Genomic DNA, 14257 nt, shown 5'->3' with positions numbered 1-14257 from the left:
CCCCCGCGGCTCAGCCGCGCATGCGCACACGGAGGGAGCCACGCCCACCACGCCAACGCGTCTGCGTGTGCCCGGGCGCTCGGCGAAGGGGCTTTCCGCAGTTCTGGGTTCACAGCTGGACGTCGGAAGTGCCAGCGTGGGGTACGCCCGTTGAGAGTAGGCGTGAGAAGTTGCTCTGTGTGCTGAGCTTTCTAAAGGAAGGGGTCCGTTGGCCTTTGTACCCGTCTTGAGTGAGGTGACGAGTGTTTTCTAGTACTGCGGTCGGCCCCTCAGCCCTCTCAGGTGTGGGTGGCAGGAAGAGTGCCGGGTCCCGTGCAAAAGGTGGGTTCAGGTTTGCAGCCACACAGCGCTACTCAGGACTTTTTAGTCTTGTTTATTTTCTCCGTGCCTGTTCCCGCCCCCCGCAGCTCCACCTCTGGGAGAGGGGCGGGTTCAGCTCCAGGAGGCGGGGACTTCCCGGCTTGGCGTGGCTGAGGTGTCCCGTGGACCCCAGTCTCGGCGCGGTGACCCACTTATGGGACTTGGCCTTTCTTTGCTGTTTGTTTAAGGCAGGGTTTGTCAGCCTGGACACTACTGAGGTTTTGGGCGGGCTAATTCTGTCTGGGTTGGGGAGGGTGCTGTCCCGTGCTTCGTAGGATGATGTGTAGTTGCATCCCCCACCTCTACCCAGTGGATGCAAGTAGCAGCCCCAGTGAACCAAAAATGCCCCCAGACTTTGCCAAATATCCCCTCCCGGGGAAGATCGCCTCGCTTGAGAACCACTGTTGGAGGAGAGCCTGAGTTTTCGGGAGGTGACCGTTTACAAAGGGGAGGACGGTAAGAAGCCGGCAGCAACGATGTCTTAGCTACGTGAACGACTTGTGGCCGGGCTTGCCCGTCTTCTAGAAGCCGTCAGTTTGGGTCTCGCGTCTGGAATCACCGTCAAGGAGTCAGATCCAGCTCCGGAGAGGGAGCAGGGTCGAGGTCTCCTTGCAGAAGGCGCCACTGGAGGAAGCACAGGCGCAACGTGCGGTCTCCCTAGCGAGGCGCTCGCGATCCTGCAGCCGCCGGTCCGGGAGGTGCTCGGTACCCCTCCTTGGTGCCTGTCCGGTAGCTGGTCACTCTCGGGGGAAGGTCGTGCTGCAGAAGGGCACATGCGATCACACAGAGACGGCGTTGCTGCGGCTTTGACCCTGTGGTGCACCCGAAAGAACCCAGAGGGTGGAGGGAGAGATCCAGGAAGAAGTCGCGGAGCAGAACCCCCTTTCACTTCAGTTAAAAAGGTGGGTCACTTATCGTTAAGAGATACGCACAGGTTCATCTGATTTACATGTACGGCGGCAGTATATGAGTGGGATGGGAACCAAGGTGACTGTTGTTTCCTTTGATGGATGAAACTTATATCCCTTTGGGGTTTTTTTGTTTGTTTTTGGCGGGGTATTAGCCGATTAGTAGATAAAACTGCATAATACAATCTATAGCCTATTTTTAAATGGACAATTTCTTACCACTCAGGAGGTTTATCGTGATTGTTTAATGTCTCAGGGTGGAGGAATCTAGTGCAGGCAGTTCTTAATGAAACCTTTTAAATTCCTGTTAGTGACTTAACATTAGTTTACCAGCTCTGAGCAGCTTTAAACATTCTCTTTTAATAAGCTAATGACTGCAGGAGAAAAGATATTAACTCCTTTATCTTTGCGTTTTTTGCCTCTACCCTTTTTTATCTTTTCTGGCCTTAACATGATTGTCAAATATTTATAAATATGAGTGAACATCTTTATATTACTCTTATTAATAAGATACATGCTTAATTTGTCATTGTTTACCTTTTTGGGACTTAATGAATGTTTGTCTTTTGTAGATAAAATGGAGCTGCTAGAAATAGCAAAAGCCAGCCACCCAAAGTAACCCCTCCATTTTCCCTATAATTAATGGCTTTCATTATTGTGGTGTATTTGTTACAATTACTGGACTAATATGATACATTATTATTAACTGACACCCACATTTTATTCAGATTTCTTTAGTTTTTTGACTAATGTCTTTTTCTGTTCCAGGATCCCCTCCAGAATACCACATTACATTTAGTCGTTGTGTCTCCTTAGTCTCCCCTTGGCTGTGTCAGTTTCACATACTTTCTTTGTTTTTGATGATATCGATTTGAAGAGTACTAGCCAGGAATATTATAGGTATTGGGTTTTTTAAATGTATGTGTCATTTCATGATTAAAAATCAGTTGCGGCCAGGTGTGGTGGCTCAGCACTTTGGGAGGCTAAGGTGGGAGGATTGCTTGAGGCCAGGAGTTCAAGACCAGCCTGGCCAATGTGGCAAAACCCCATCTCTACTAAAAATACAAAAAATATAGCTGGGCACGGTGGCACACACCTGTAATCCCAACTACTTGGGAGGCTGAAGCACAAGAATCGTTTGAACCTGGGAGGTGGAGGTTGTAGTGAGCCGATTGTGCCACTGCATTCTAGTCTAGGCAACAGGTGAGACTCTGTCTCAAAAAAAAAAAAAAATAGTGTGGATTACAGTATCTGTTGGGCCTACCATTGTAAAACACATACACATGCATGTGCACACACAAACCTCCAGGCTATCACTTCAGTGCCAGCCAGCATCATTTCTTACTCTAACCACTGCAGCTGTGTCCCTGCTTCATCTTGGGGCTTCATTCTCATATATTTTCTTCACACAGCAGCCACAGAGAAGCTTTTACAATGTAAACCAGAGTCTATTACTTCTGTTCTCCAACTACTTCAGTGGCTAAATTGGTACCAGTAGAGTGGGGTGCTGCTGTAGATACTTAAAAATGGGTACGTGACTTTGGAACTGGGTAACAGGTAGGGTTTGGAACAGTTTGGAGGGCTCAGAAGAAGACAGGCAAATGTGGGAAAGTTTGGAACTTCCTAGAGACTTGTTGAATGGCTTTGCCCAAAATGCTGATAGCACTGTGGACAATAAAGTCCGTAGGCTGAGGTGGTCTCGGATGGAAATGAGGAACTTGTTGGGAACTGGAGCAAAGGTGACTCTTGTTATGTTTTAGCAAAGATACTGGCGGCATTTTGCCCCTGCACTAGGTATTTGTAGAACTTTGAACTTCAGAGAGATGATTTAGAGTATCTGGCAGGAGAAATTTCTAAGCAGCAAAGCATTCAAGAGGTGACTTGGGTGCTGTTAAAGACATTCAGTTTTATAAGGGAAGCAGAGCATAAAAGTTCAGAAAATTTGCAGCCTGACAATGTGATAGAAAAGAGAAATTCCCATTTTCTGAGGAGAAATTCAAGCTGGCTGCAGAAATTTGCATGAGTAACAGGAGCAAAATGCTAATTCCCAAGACAATGGGGAAAATGTCTCCAGGGCATGTCAGAGGTCTTTATGGCAACCCCTCCCATCACAGGCCCAGAGGTATCACGAAAAAATGGTTTCGTTGGCCAGGCCCAGGGTCCTCGTGCTGTGTGCAGCCTAGGGACTTGGTGCCCTGCATCCCAGCCACTCCCAACCATGACTGACAGGAGGCAAGGTAGAGCTTGGGCTGTAGCTTCAGGGAGTGCAAGCCCCAAGCCTTGACAGCTTCCATGTGATGTTGAGACTGCGAGTACACAGAAGTCAAGAATTGGGGTTTGGAAACCTTCACCTAGATTAAAGAGGATGTGTGGAAATGCCTGGATGCCGAGGCAGAAGTTTTCTGCAGGGGCAGGGCCCTCATGGAGATCCTCTGCCAGGGCAGTGCAGAAGGGAAATGTGGGGTCAGAGACCCCACGCAGAGTCCCTACTGGGGCACCACCTAGTGGAGCTGTGAGAAGAGGTCCTCCAGACCCCAGAATGGTAGATCCACCGACAGCTTGCACCGTGTACCTGGAGAAGCTGCAAACACTCAATGCCAGCCCGTGAAAGCAGCTGAGAGGGAGGCTGTACCCTGCAAAGGTACAGGAGCAGAGCTGCCCAAGACCATGGGAACTCACCCCTTCCATCAGCTTGACCTGGATGTGAGATGTGGAGTCAAAGGAGATCATTTGGAACTTTAAGATTTGACTGCCCCACTGGATTTTGGACTTTCATGGGATCTGTAGCCTCTTTGTTTTGACCAATTCCTCCCATTTGGAATGGCTGTATTTACCCAATGCCTGTACCCCCATTGTATCTAGGAAGTAACTAACTTGCTTTGGATTTTACAGGCTCATAGATGGAGAGGACTTGCCTTGTCTCAGATGAGATATTAGACTGTGGACTTTGGAGTTGATGCTGAAATCATTTAAGACTTTGAGGGACTGTTAGGATGGTGTGATTGGTTTTGAAATGTGAGGACATGAAATTTGGGAGAGGCCATGGGTGGAATGATAGGGTTTGGTTGTGTCCCCACCCAAATCTCATCCTGAATTCCCATGCATTGTGGGAGGGACCCAGTGGGAGGTAACTGAATCATGGGGACAGGTCTTTCCCATGCTGTTCTTGTGATAATGAATAAGTCTAACAGGATCTGATGGCTCTATAAGGGGGAGTTTCTCTGCACAAGCTCTCTTTGTCTTTGCCTGTCATCCATGTAAGATGTGACTTGCTCCTCATTGCCTTTCGCCATGGTTGTGAGGCCTCCCCAGCCATGTGGAACTGTAAGTCCATTAAACCTCTCTTTCTTTTATAAATTGCCTAGTCTCGGGTTTGTGAACAGACTAATACAATGGCTTTTCACCTTGCAGAATAAAATCCTACGAGATCCTCATGCTCTAGCTCCAGGCCACCTCCTCAGGAGTTAGATCACTTATCTCTCTCTCCCTGGCCCACCCTTCTCTGTCACATGGCTTCTTTGCTGACCCTAATACACACCACACTTGTCTTCTCTACCTGGAAGTTGTATCCCGCATACCCACATGGCTCACTTCTTCACTTCATTCAAGTCTCTGCTGAGATGTTAACCTCTTCAAAGAGCCCTTCCTTCACACACTGTCTTGCATAGCAGCCTCCCCTACAAGTTGTCTTCTTTCTCCTTAACTTATGTGATGGTTAATTTTAGGTGTCAGCTTGACTGGATTAAAGAATACCTAGAAAAAAAAATAAAATAAAATAAAATAAAGAATACCTAGAGAACTGGAAAGGCATTATTTGTTAGTTTGTCTGTGAGGGTATTTCCAGAAGAGATTGATACATAACTGAATGGACTAAGAGGGAACCATCCGCCCTCAACGTGCAGTTGGCTTGGAACAAAAACGGAAGAAACGCAAATTGGTCTTACTCTCTTGGAGCTGGAATACACGCTTCCATTCCTGCCCTTGGATTTCAGGATCCCAGGCTGTTGGGTCTCAGGACTCCAGGACCTACACCAGCCTTTCCATCACTGCTGGGGTTCTAAGGCCTTTGGGCTAAGAATTATATCATCAGCTTTCCTGATTCTGAGGCTTTGGGACTTGGACTGAGCCATGCTACCAGTATCCCTGGGTCTCCAGCTTGCAGACAATCTGTTGTGGGACTTCTCAGCCTCTGTAATCATGTGAGCCCATTCTAACTAATAAACCCCCTCTTATATATCTATGTATCCGATTGGCTGTGTCTCTTTGGAGAACCCTGACTACGTATACTTTTGTTTGAATTCAAAGTATTTATCCCTACCTGATACTACATCCTGTATCTGTTTGTTTTTTGTTTCTTCCATTAGAATATAAGTTTCATGAGGACAGGGACTTTATCCATTTGTTTACTGCTGTATCTTAGGCTCAAAGTTGGCACTCAATAAATATTAGTTAAATAAGTGAATTACAAGCAGGTTGGATTATTAGGTAATATGGTTCGCAGTGTGGGACTCCTGAACTCCAAGATGTCTTTGAAAGTAGCCATTTTTTGAATTTCTAATGGTTTAGTCAGACTACAAATTACTTAATAACAGGGACTATAGTTCATTCATGGATATATCCCCAGAATCAGGAACAGTTTCTAGAATACACTTGAGTGTTCAATAGATATAGCTATTATAGTTAATTGAAATGGAATTGGCAATGTGGGAAATAAGAAATCACATTTTTGGCCAGGCACAGTGGCTCACACCTGTAATCCCAGCTCTTTGGGAGGCCGAGGCAGGAGAATCACTTGAGGTCAGGAGTTCGGGACCATCCTGGCCAACATGGTGAAACCCCATTTCTGCTAAAAATACAAAAAGTAGCTGGGTGTGGTGGCGTGTGCCTGTGATCCCAGCTACACGAGAGGCAGAGGTGGGAGAATCACTTGAACATGGTAGGCAGAGGTTGCAGTGAGCCAAAATCATAACACTGCACTCCAGCCTGGGCAACAGAGCAAGACTCCATCTCAAAAAAAAAAAAAAAAAAACAAGCTGCCAGGCGTGGTGGCTCATGCCTGTAATCCCAGCACTTTGGGAGGCTGAGGCAGGTGGATCACGAGGTCAGGAGATTGAGACCATCCTGGCTAACGTGGTAAAACCCCGTCTCTACTAAAAATACAAAAAATTAGCTGGGCATGGTGGCGGGCACTTGTAGTCCCAGCTACTCGGGAGATTGAGGCAGGAGAATGGCGTGAACCCAGGAGGCGGAGGTTGCAGTGAGCCGAGATTGCACCACTGCACTGCAGCCTGGGTGACAGAGTGAGACTCTGTCTCAAAAAAAAAAAAAAAGAAATCACGTTTTTCTCAGAGCAAAGTCTGTGATAGTAAATCTGGATAAAGGTAGTGGAACACTGAGGACGTTTATACATAGGACAGTAATCATGAAATTATCTTTGTATATATTGTCCATTAATGACTACTGCTATTTACTGAATTGATCTCCCTCAGATTCATATTTTGAAGCCCTAACCCCTAAAGTGACTGTATTTGGAAATAGGTGCTTTAAAGAAATAATAGTTAAGGTCAAATGAGGTCATGAGGGTGGAGCCCTAATCTAATAGGACTGATGTCCTTATAAGAAGAGGAAGAGGCTAGGTGCGGTGGCTCACGCCTGTAATCCTAACACTTTGGGAGGCCGAGGCAGGCAGATGACAAGGTCAGGAGTTCGAGACCAGCCTGGCCAATATAGTGAAACCCTGTCTCTACTAAGAATACAAAACTTAGCCAGGCATGATGGCGGGCACCTGTAGTCCCAGCTACTCGGGAGGCTGAGGCAGGAGAATTGCTTGAACCTGGGAGGCAGAGGTTGCAGTGAGCCGAGATCGGGCCACTGCACTCCAGCCTGGGTGATAGAGCGAGACTCTGTCTCAAAAAAAAAAAAAGACGACACCAGAAGTGTAAAAGCAGAGGACAGGCTCTATGAGGACACAGGGAGGAGGCAGCCATCTGCAAGACAGGGAGAGAGGTCTCACCAGAAACCAACCTTGCCAGCACCTTGAACTTTCAGCCTCCAGAACTATAAGGAAATAAATTTCTGTTGTTTAAGTCTGAGTGGCTTAACAACAGTTTAAGCTGCTGTTATGGTAGCCCAAGCAGACTAATACAATGCTTAAGGATTTCAGTCACTGAGTGGAACCACCTTAGAATGTGAAAGACAATGAGGATATACACACAACTTCCTTCCCCTGTGTTTGGAGGGTGCCTTCAAATTCTTTCTGTTTTATGTGCTGGGTAGGAAAAAAAAAAATCTATAAAATTCTGTGAGTTTGTAATTGATAGATTGGTTCTCTTTCATGCAAATAGTGCTTATAGTTTAAAAGTCCTAGAAAAATTAATTCACAGTCACATTTTCTGTATGCAACTACATTTATGTAAGTGAAAACTTGGTAGTTTGTTAGCTTGTTCATTTTTATTTTTCAAGTATTACATAAACAAAAAGAACCTTGGCCTGCCAGAATTTTCAAAGAAAATTGGCAAAACAAGATTCCCCATAGTAACAACTATACATATAGCTATATTCAGTGACTAAATGGTGTTTATGCGTTTCTTAAGCAATGGAGTTCATTTGACCAATTGTCTGTTAAGAAGTGCCTAAGAAAACTGCTTATTCATTTTCCACATCCTGTTTGGCAAAGTGTGACACACAGCAATAGAAAACAATAATATAATCTTGGGATGCAAGTGCAATCAGTGTACAGAGAGCTGTGGTATCAGCTTTCAGAAGAGCATTTAAACACTGGCACACGCTGTCCATCTGTTTGTCCTGCAGCCAGGTTCTCCCCTTGGTCTCAGTGGAAGCCTGAATCACAAGCACTGCCACGTTCACAAAGCTGTTAATTCTTCAAAACACCAAATGGTATTCAAAAAGGGAAGTATAGGCTGGGCACGGTGGCTCACACCTATAATCCCAGCACTTTGGGAGGCCGAGGCAGGCTGATCAGGAGGCCAAGAGATCCTGGTGAAACTATCCTAGCCAACATGGTGAAACCCCATCTCTACTAAAAATGCAAAAATTAGCTGGGCGTGGTAGTGCGCACTTGTAATCCCAGCTACTCGGGAGGCTGAGGCAGGAGAATCGCTTGAACCTGGGAGGCGGAGGTTGCAGTGAGCTGAGATTGCAGCACTGCACTCCAGCCTGGTGACAGAGTGAGACTCCGTTTCAAAAAAAAAAGTATAAAAATCTGAAGACTCTAGTGATATAATATAATTAAGTTTCTATGAAACACATGATTGCAGTCATGTCAAAGCAGTTTCTATGAGCACACTGTTATCTGTTTAGAAAGCAAACAAAGCCAGGCACAGTGGCTCAGGCCTATGATCCCAGCACTTTGGGAGGCCGAGGCGAGCAGATCACTTGAGGTCAGGAGTTTGAGATCAGCCTGGCCAACATGGTGAAACCCCATCTTTACTAAAAATACAAAAAATTAGCCAGATGTGGTGGGCGCCTGTAATCCCAGCTACTTCGGAGGCTGAGGCAGGAGAATCGCTTGAACCCAGGAGGCGGAGGTTGCAGTGAGCCAAGATGGTGCCATTGCACTCTAGCCCGGGTGACAGAGTAAGACTACATCTCAAAAAAAAAAAAAAAAATAATAATAATAAATTAACCTTAGCTTACTGGATGACCACCATCATATATGCAGTCTGTTGTTGACCAAGATGTTGTTATATGGTATATGGCTGTATTTTGTTGTATTCTACAGTGCATAATAAATGGTGAGATTCTCCTCAAAGAGTGGCAGAGAAAGGATTCAACTCCATTTTCTCTGACTCCAGTGCCTGCGCAGAACATTGGATAACACCTAAAATGACAGTGTTTTCTAGGCCAAATCTCCTATGATGCCAAACTTATAACAGTACAAACGCAGTTTTTTTTTTTTTAAGAGATATTTATTTCATTGTTTGGTTCCAGAAAGAAAGATAATTCTTTATGCTTTAATACTCAAAGTATTTGGTATAATGACTGAATATTAAAAATTTAAATGAGTTTTTATTACATAAAGCAGTATTGTTGTTCATTCAGCAGATAAAAATTTTTGGTTTTGAACCTACTGAGAGAATAATTGGAACTAATTCTTTATGTCATAGGAACAGAAACCTCAGATAGCTCTGAGAGGAGGACAGCAGGAGCCAGTCTCACAAATGCAATGACAGGGTCTTCCAAAAAGCCTTCTTCTCCCATGAGAACACTAGTTGCTGGCTGGGCACAGTAGCTCACGCCTGTAATCCCAGCACTTTGGGAGGCCAAGGCGGGTGGATCATGAGGTCAGGAGATTGAGACCATCCTGGTTAATACGGTGAAACCACGTCTCTACTAAAAATACAAAAAAACAATTAGTCGGGTGTGGTGGCCGGCGCCTATAGTCCCAGCTACTTGGGACACTGAGGCAGGAGAATGGCGTGAACCCAGGAGGCGGAGCTTGCAGTGAGCCAAGATCTCACCACTGCACTCCAGCCTGGGCAACAGAGTGAGACTCCGTCTCAAAAAAAAAAAAAAAACAGTGGATGGGAGGAAAAAAGATACTTGATAAGCTGACAAAATAAAATGGGAAAAAGTGAAAAAAACAGTCTGTAATGAAAAATAGACACCAGCCGGGCGCGGTGGCTCACGCTTGTAATCCCAGCACTTTGGGAGGCCGAGGCGGGCGGATCACGAGGTCAGGAGATCGAGACCACGGTGAAACCCCGTCTCTACTAAAAATACAAAAAAATTAGCCGGGCGTGGTGGCGGGTGCCTGTAGTCCCAGCTACTCGGAGAGGCTGAGGCAGGAGAATGGCGTGAACCCGGGAGGCGGAGCTTGCAGTGAGCCGAGATCGCGCCACTGCACTCCAGCCTGGGCGACAGCGAGACTCTGTCTCTCAAAAAAAAAAAAAGAAAAAGAAAAATAGACACCAATAAAAGGGATAAGGTCAACACTGCACTTGTTCCAGTAAAAGGGTTGAATTTACCTATCAAAGGAAAATAACTTCATATTGGCTTTAAAAACTCAGATGTTATTCATCTAACTCAGCTAGGAGGTGTTGTTCACCTGCTGAAACATTTAAAACAAAGTGGACATCTAGGCGGGGCACAATGGCTCATGCCTGTAATCCCAGCACTTTTGGAGGCTGAGGCAGGCAGATCATCTGAGGTCAGGAGTTCGAGACCAGCCTGGCCAACATGGTGAAACCCTGTCTCTACTAAGAATACCAAAATTAGCTGGGCATGGTGGTGGGCGGCTGTAATCCCAGCTACTCGGGAGGCTGAGGCAGGAGAATCGCTTGAACCTGGGAGGTGGAGGTTGCAGTGAGCTGAGATTGTGCCACTGCACTCCAGCCTGGGAAACAGAGCAAGACTCCGTCTCAAAAAAATAAAAAAATAAAAAAACCCAAAGTTAACATCTAACAACAAAAATCTTATTCACAATCTACAAATATTATTAAAATATTTCAGAATAGGACCATGTGTGGTGGCTCACGCCTGTAATCCCAGCGCTTTGGGAGGCCGAAGCTGGTGGATCACATAAGGTCAGGAGTTCAAGACCACCCTGACAAATATGGTGAAATCCTGTCCTGACCAATATGATGAAATCCCACTAAATATGAAAATTAGCTGGGTGTGGTGGTGTGCGCCTGTAGTCCCAGCTACTTGGGAGGCTGAAACAGAGGAATTGCTTGAACCCAGGAGGTGAAAGTTGCAGTGAGCTGAGATTGCGCCACTGCATTCCAGCCTGGGCGACAGAGCAAGACTTTGTCTCAAAAAAAAAACAAAGAAAAATGCTATAGGGCTGGGTGTGGTGGCCCATGCCTATAATCCCAGCACTTGGGGATGTTGAGGTGGGAGGATTGCTTGAGCCTAGGAGTTCATGACCAGCCTGAGTCACATAATGGAGACCCTATCTCTACAAAAAATTAATAAAATTAGCTGGGGGTAGTGGTGTAGGCCTGTAGTCCCAGCTACTCAGGCAGCTAAGCTGGGAAGATCACTTCAGCCTGAGAAGTTGAGGCTGCAGTGAGCTGTGGCTGCACCACTGCACTCCAGCCTAGGCAAAAAAGCAAGACCCTGTCTCAAAAAAAAAAAAAAAAAGCCCCGGTGTGGTGGCTCATGCCTGTAATCTCAGCACTTTGAGAGGCCAAGGTGGGCGGATCACCTGAGGTCAGTTCAAGACCAGCCTGGCCAACGTGGTGAAACTCCGTCTCTACTAAAGATACAAAAATTAGCTGGGTGTTGTGCACGCCTGTAGTCCCAGCTGCTCAGGAGGCTGAGGCAGGAGAATTGCTTGAACCCAGGAGGTGGAGGTTGCAGTGAGCCAAAATTGCGCCATTGCACTGCAGCCTGGGCAACAGAGTGAAACTCCGTCTCAAAAAAAAAAAAAAAAAAAGGAAAACTATAAATTCTACTGAATGTTTTATTTTCCTATTGCTGTGGTAATAAATAACCACAATGTTAGTGGCTTAAAACAACCTAAATCTAGTATCTCATAGTTCTATAGGTGAGGAGTCTGACCAGGTTAAAGTCAAGGTGTCAGTCACATTTTGTTTCTTTTTGGAGGCTCTAGGGGAAGATCCCCAACACTTGCTCATCCATGTGTTGGCCGAATTCAGTTCTATGATGTAGGATTGAGGTCTGTTACCTGGCTGTCAGCTGGAAGCCACCATTAGCCCCTAGAGTTCTTTCCCTGCCCTTGCACATAAGCCCCTACATTTCTTTTTTTTTTTTTTCTAATTATTTTTTTCTTTGAGACGAGTCTCGCTGTGTTGCCCAGGCTGAAGTGCAGCAGTGTGATCTCAGCTCACTGCAACCTCCGCCTCCTGGATTCAAGTGATTCTCTTGCCTCAGCCTCCTGCGTAGCTGGGATTACAGGCACACGCCACCTCGGCCGGCTAATTTTTGTATTTTTTAGTAGAGACCGGGTTTCACCATGTTGACCAGACTGGTCTCAAATGCCTGACCTGGTGATCCGCCTGCCTTGGCCTCCCAAAGTGCTGGGATTACAGGCGTGAGCCACCGCGCCTGGCCCGCCCCTACATTTCAGAAGCAGCAACAGGGCATGAAATTCTTCTCATGCTTTGACTGTCTCCTGAGATTAGATTGGGCCTACCCAGATACTTCAGGATAATCTCATCTCCAGATCCTTAACCGTAATTACATCTGCATAATTCCTTTTGCCACCTTAAGGTAACATATTCACAGGTTCCAGGAAATTAGGGAATGGACATGTTCGGGAGGCGATTGGTTTGCCTACCATAATGAAGGACATAAGCAAAAAAACCAACTTAAATGGCATATTTAAAACTTGTTGTGATACCCTACCTTGTTTAAACCTGAGTGACTCTCCCCTAGCAGAGAGAGCCGGACAGACTCCATTTTAGTTTCTTCACTTGCAGCCCCCTTTATCCCCTCTAAGGGAGTAACTAGTGCAAGCTGACTCCAAGCACATCCAGGAATGCATAAGATAAGATATTGAGGCAGGCTGTACCAGCAGCTCCTGGGAATGTGCTCGGTGGAAGTTACCTAAAGCCCCTGCATTTATCTCTTAGTGATAGTTTAAGCCCCTTACCTGGAACTGTTTATTTTTTGTAACTGCTTCTATAACCAGTTAATTTTTTTAACTTTTTGCCTGTTCTGCTTCTGTAAAACTGCTTCAGTTAAACCCCCCTCCCCTATTTAGACCTTAGTATAAAAGAAAATCTAGCCCCTTCTTCGGGGCCGAGACAATTTTGAGTGCTAGCTGTCTCTCGGTCGCTGGCTAATAAAGGACTCCATAATTTGTCTCAAAGTGTGGCGTTTCTCTATAACTCGCTTGGTTACAACATTGTCACATTCTTAGATGGAAAGATTTGCTATTGTAAAGATGTTATTTCTGCCTAAATTAGCCTACAAATGAGGTGCTAGATGTTCTAATAACTAAAGTTGAATTTTTTTCATTAGGTGAGTGGATAGATGCTCAGAGAATATGTATTGTTTAGAGAAATAAAGGAAGGGGACATCCTTTGCAGACTTTAACTCAGGTAGACCGCGTATGTTTTTGAGACAAATACACCAACATTCTGCACGAGGGCAAAGTAATGTTTCCCACTGTTTCCAAAATCCTGTTAATATCTAGGATTTGCTGGGCACAGTGGCTCACGCCTGTAATCCCAGCACTTTGGGAGGCCGAGGCAGGCAGATCACTTGAGGTCTGGAGTTCGAGACCAGCCTGGCCAACATGGCGAAAACCCATCTCTGCTAAAAATACAAAAAAAATTAGCTGGGCATGATGGTGCACGTCTGTAAACCCAGATGCTCGGGAGACTGAGGCACAAGAATTGTGTGAACCCAGTATGCAGAGGCTGCAGTGAGCCCAAGATCACACCACTGCATTCCAGCCTGGGCGCCAAAGCAAGACTGTCTTAAAAAAAAAAAATTGGGATTTTTCTGATCACCATTTTTTAGGCACACATTAACTGATACTATGAACTGTCTACGGAGACTTGTTCCATCCTTTCCTATTCATAACCAAGAGCTCAAAACTGTATCATAAGTATAGTTTAACTTTAGTTCCCCTAACACATCATTTTTATACTTGTCAAATGTGAAACTCGTGTTATTAATATTTGTTTCGAGACGGAGTTTTGCTCTTGTTGCCCAGGCTGGAGTGCAATAGCATGATCTCAGCTCACCGCAACCTCCGCCTCTCAGGTTCAAGCAATTCTCCTGCCTCAGCCTCCCGAGTAGCTGGGATTACAGGCGCCCGCCACCATGTCAAGCTAATTTTCGCATTTTTAGTAGAGATGGGGTTTTGCCATGTTGGCCAGGCTGGTCTGGAACTCCTGATTTTAGGTGATCTTCCCGCTTCGGCCTCCCAAAGTGCTGGGATTACAAGCATGAGCCACCGCGCCTGGCCTTGTGTTATTTTTCTGTCCACTCACACAGCTTTATGAGAACTTTCGGCAAAAGTTTCTGATGGATGGGCATTGTATCTTCACTGT

The 14257-nt window shown here is 45.7% G+C and overlaps 1 long non-coding RNA gene across 1 annotated transcript; it reads left to right on the top strand.

The window, feature by feature from the left end:
- The first annotated feature begins 77 nt into the window (after positions 1–77).
- On the top strand, positions 78–5510 carry LOC131384219 (uncharacterized). Its single transcript, XR_009214865.1, has 2 exons — positions 78–1262; positions 2037–5510. It is a non-coding gene; the product is annotated as an uncharacterized LOC131384219 (long non-coding RNA).
- The last annotated feature ends 8747 nt before the right edge of the window (positions 5511–14257 follow it).

This window comes from Hylobates moloch, unplaced genomic scaffold (assembly GCF_009828535.3).
Source record: "Hylobates moloch isolate HMO894 unplaced genomic scaffold, HMol_V3 SCAFFOLD_9, whole genome shotgun sequence".
NCBI classification, from domain to species: Eukaryota; Metazoa; Chordata; class Mammalia; order Primates; family Hylobatidae; genus Hylobates; species Hylobates moloch.
This window is presented reverse-complemented; position numbering and strand designations above follow the sequence as displayed.